Below are 5,000 nucleotides of genomic sequence, written 5' to 3'. Positions count from 1 at the left end.
TTGTGGCAAAAGACTGGCATTTAGACGTCATTTCTTGGTCAGTGTCAGGCCATAACTTTACGAAGGCCACGCCCAGTCCCGTGTGGAGAGGTCTTTGAATTTTTTCTTTGTCGACGAACAAAGGGACTGAATTTGGTAGATAATGCATTCACTCAATACTTATATATATATATATATATATATATATATATATATATATATATATATATATATATTATATATATATATAAGCGGGTGGTTGGACGGGAGCATCACCCTTGAATCATATACCTATGATGTTCGCATGGGTGTACGATCCGATAGTGATGTCGTTTCTTCTTCTCTTTACTAGCCTATCCTGCTTCTTTGGTTTGTGATTGTATTTTGACAGGGGATATTTTTTTTTCTGTAAATCTTCTGCCTGTTTGTTCTTGGTTATTTATAATTTAGCTTATGATATCTTTAGGTTATGATTTTGATTTACATTTGTACTATTTTTGTTAGATTGCTTGTTTTTTTTGTTTCAGCGGTCTCTCATATAACCTCAATTGTGTTGGAAGAGACCTAAAGCACAAAAAAAACAAAAAAAAAAAAAAAAAAATATATATATAATATATATATATATATATATTTATATATATATATATATATAATATATATATATATATGTTTTGTTTATATCAGATTGTCTACAACGTTTTGATTTTGCAGAATTTTATTTTAACCCTCTCCTTACCAACTATAGGAAAATCGTCACATCCGTTACGATACAACTAACCGTCTTATTCAAATTTCTCTTGTAAAATCTAAAGAAAATGAACAGTGTGTTGTATAGCATGTTTTGCTAAAGAAATTATGTATCGCAAGAACGTTACTGCCATTGTGTTTGAGTGATAAAACATATCATTTTGTGTCAGTTGGGTGTGAAGTTTTGGGGAAAATCCTGAATATGGCTGGTAAGGAGAGAGTTAAAACACAGAGTGATGTAATGGCGTATTTCTAAAGTTAAAACTTATGTATTGTGCGTCGACGCGAACGTTGTGGCATTTGTATGTGAGTGATAATAAATTGTTGTTTTTGTTTTTTTAAAGTAGTTCTTCAGAGCCATAAGGCCCAATGGAGCCGGAGAAACGGACAATAGCAATTGCTTGCTACCTTTTGTATAGGACGCCAGTTTATCGCAAAGTACTTTCAGTCCAGATCTAACGGACAATGAGAGAGATTGTGTGTATGTGTGTGTGTGTGTGTGTATTTGTGAACGTGTGTGTGTGTGTGTGTGTGTGGCATAGAGAAAAAACTGGCAGAAATGTCGCATTGAGATATGATGTGGTGGAAAAGATACGTAGAGAGAGAGAGAGAGAGAGAGAGAGAGAGAGAGAGAGAGAGAGAGAGAGAGAGAGAGAGAGAGAGAGAGAGAAAGGGATGTAAATAAATATGATAAGAGAGATAAAAAGTATATAATATATATATATGGCCTACATGACAATCAAATTTTGTTTCATCGTATCCTACACACAATGTGTCAAAATTTAACAATTTGACCTTTGGTTCATCGTATCCTACACATTATAATGTGTCATATTTTAACACTCGGCCTTTGTCTCATCGTATCCTACACATATTGTGCCAAATGTTAACAATCGGTGTTTATTTCGTTGTATGTTAATGTTATACATGTATCATATTCTGACAATCACTTTTGTTGCACCGAATATACGCATATGAATGTGTCATTATATGACAATTATTTTTCTTCGCCGAATTATATACAACAATGTGTCATATTTTGACAATCAATAATTTTATCATAGCATTCTACTCATGTCTCTGGGTGGGGATCCTGACCTCCCATAGCGGGCAGGGAGGTACATACTGTGTCTTCTATCCCATTATATCTGTTTTCCAACATGCTTTCTGTCTTTGTCTTGGAATGAGGTTACTTGGTTTTGCCCTGGCCCTGGTTGGAGTCCTGGCTGGGAGGGAAACTGTCAAATGCATAGTTATTGTTTTGGGAGATGATATTTTTTTCCTTGTAAATCATCTCTCTGTTATGTATTATTATATTTGTTATTTTGAATGTATAATGTAAGCATTTGAGTGTATTCCTCTTTGTTGGATTTTGTGCTTGTGTCCGGATGAGACTTATAGGTGATCTCAAACTAAGTACATTGGTGGTATGCTCTTGGAATCTACATCTAATCCCTATTTCTTCCTAGTTCCCCTTTGTCTTACTTTTTCTTGGGTGCTTTAATTGTAATTCTATAATTTTTTTACTATCCCATTTTCTTCCTTTTTACTGGCGCTGATATAACCTAAATGTGTTGCAAGCGCCGTAAAACCCTTAAAAACAAACAAACATACTCATGTCTTATATTTTGAGGGAGAGAAAGTTAAAGTGAGTAAATTTTAATTTGACTCATACAAAAGGGAACAAACGACATTTCGGCCTTGACCTTCTTCAAGTAAACACGAAATATGTTATAGCTATCAGATTGTTGTAATAGTAAAACATTATAGGTAAAAGTGTGTGTGTGTGTGTGTGTGTGTGTGTGTGTGTGTGGGTGTGTGTGTGTGTGTGTGTGTGGGTGTGTGTGTGTGTGTGTGTGCAAGGGAAGAGAGAGAGAGAGAGGGAGAGAGATAGAGAGAGAGAGAGAGGGAGAGAGAAAGAGAGAGGGAGAGAGATAGAGAGAGAGAGGGAGGGAGGGAGAGAGAGAGAGAGAGAGAGAGAGAGAGAGGGAGAGAGAAAGAGGGAAAGAGGGAGGGAGAGAGAGAGAGAGAGAGAGAGAGAGAGAGAGAGAGAGAGATTGACGGAGAGTCATGGGAAAAGGCTCTTTACTCACATTCTCTCGCCATACTCAGGTGTAAAATGAGTACCTGGCCATTAACAACATTGTATTTTTCTGGAAAAAAATTGTAATAACTCCTGACAGGTGTTATGTCTCGTCCCACATGTGAAGTGTTGTTGTTGACTTAGGACCTCTTGTAAATTGTAATTTGCTTTGAGTACGTTTAGTGGATATTGCACTATAAAAATGCTCTCATGTTTTTATAAGAACAGATTTACTACCAAAATGAAGACAGATGAAATCAGATTCAAGAGAAAAGTATTGAATACCTATTGCCATATAGTTGTGTTATTAAATTGCCATTTAAATAAATGTTTATATTCACAAATAAAAATGGATATTTTATATAACATTTATCTTTTAAAGCTTATTTATTTATCAATATTGAGAATGGACCTCCCCCCCCCCCCCCCACACACACCCTCCTTTATGATTTCGCCTGGCACCTGTCTGGAGCCTTTTGCTGAGAGGGAAGCAGTTAGAATGGATGTATCTTATTTGATAATATCGACGTTTTGTCCTTGTAAACCATCTTTTCTTAAGTTGCGTCAATGTTAGGGTTTTTGTTGACGCCTATTTTGTGACCATGTGACTGATGCCTCGGCGGAATCCTGAAATCTGTTTGGCAACAGCATTCTACCAATCAAAAAAATTTTTTTTCTCCCTCTTTGCTTTTAGTAAAATTGATCAGTTATATCGGGGACTTCTAAGAGCCTAATCGGATATAACATGGCCGTCGACGTCCAGTAAATATGTCCAATTACAATGAATTATAAATTCTAAATTACGCCCTTCCGCCACGGCATCATACGATCTCGTCGCCTAGGCATTCCTAGGCATATCGAAATATAGATAGTCCATCAAACTGGACGACGGATGTCAACAGGAATCACCCATGCTGTCCAAGTGGGGAAGTTGGAGGTTAATAATCTTGCTCAAGGGAAAAAAAGAAAGTCACGGAAGCGGGCTATAACCCGGGTTCTTCGGGATCACAATGCAATGCCTTAACCACTCGGCCACTCCCCCTCCCCTTGAATTAGCCCACATATTTATTGCTGACGGAACACCATTGATTTGTAGTTAAGCGCTATGGCATTGAGATGTGCAGTGAATAAATCATGCAACCACAGGCTGTGTTCGATTTCATTCTGAACCGTAACGCCATGCCTTAACGTTTTTTATACTAAGAAAGCAATAGAAGGAAGGAGATTTACGTAAAATCAGATCTTAGTTATTGTTTTTAGTCAGCCATTTGTATGAGTCGCTCTCACTAAATTGTATTGATCAGACAGACTATGAGAGACCAAGACTCAAGGGTTAAAATCAAATGATTATAAAAGTCAAACTTTAAATTGAACTATAAATTCTCTTTACGAGTATACTCAAAGAGATATCATATTAAAAATTGAAAATGTCTTTCACAAAAATAAAATACATATCGATGGTTAGCGGATCAAATCTCTGAAGTCCCGATTTTCACGATCGGCGGATCAAAACTCTTTAAGTCTACATACAAGATATGAAGTGAGTAGGAAAGTGCCAGAAGACAATAGAGAATAAACATAAGTGCCTGCTCCACTCAGTTTTCTGAATAAATAAGTCTACATACGGGCTTTGTGCACCATGTTTTATTTAATTTTGGGCGGATCAGACCTCCGACAATTGTCAGCATGTTGGACGAGACATGAGGTCTGGTAGGCGATATTATTACATTTTTTCCCCGGCAGAGACAACGCTGTTAACGGCGGGTACTCATTTTACACCTGGGTACGGAGATAGACTGTGAATAAAGAGCCTTTTCCAAGGACTTATAACTATTCGCCGCTCAGAGCGGGACTTGCACTCAGGAATTTCCGATCCGAAGGCGATTGTCCACATAGCACTAGACCACATAGCTGCACAAACTAGGGTCCCCTTTTAAACGAACTCTATCCTGACCTCCCATAAGTGGGCAGGGTGGCACTTACTTAGTCTTCTATCCCCCTATATCTGTTTTCCAACTAGTTTTCTGTCTTTGTCTTGGAATGAGATTACTTGGTTTTGTCCTGGCCTGACCGGATACCCTTGGTGAGAGGGAAACAGTCAAATGTATAGTTAGTTTTGGGAGATGGTATTTTATTCCGTGTATATCATCTCTCTGTTATGTATTATTATATTTGTTATTTTGAATTTATA

The 5,000-nt window shown here is 37.2% G+C and overlaps 1 protein-coding gene across 4 annotated transcripts in view; it reads left to right on the top strand.

The window, feature by feature from the left end:
• Positions 1-5,000, top strand: part of LOC144977649 (cytochrome P450 3A31-like) — a 46,826-nt gene that overhangs the window by 15,298 nt on the left and 26,528 nt on the right. For 3 of the 4 annotated variants that reach the window (XM_078923069.1, XM_078923070.1, XM_078923071.1), the window contains exon 9: positions 1-171. This exon is cut by the window's left edge and continues 456 nt beyond it. The exons of the other annotated variant lie outside the window; for it this stretch is intronic. The gene's annotated coding sequence lies outside the window, so the exon portion shown is untranslated. Of the gene's footprint in view, positions 172-5,000 lie in introns of those variants that run through there. 4 annotated transcript variants of the gene reach the window in all.

This window comes from Berghia stephanieae, chromosome 7 (genome assembly GCF_034508935.2).
Source record: "Berghia stephanieae isolate SIO BIC M18660-M18661 chromosome 7, UCSD_Bste_1.3, whole genome shotgun sequence".
Classification (NCBI taxonomy): domain Eukaryota; kingdom Metazoa; phylum Mollusca; class Gastropoda; order Nudibranchia; family Aeolidiidae; genus Berghia; species Berghia stephanieae.
The sequence above is the reverse complement of the archived record's forward strand: the minus strand, read 5'-3'. Positions and strand labels throughout refer to the sequence as shown.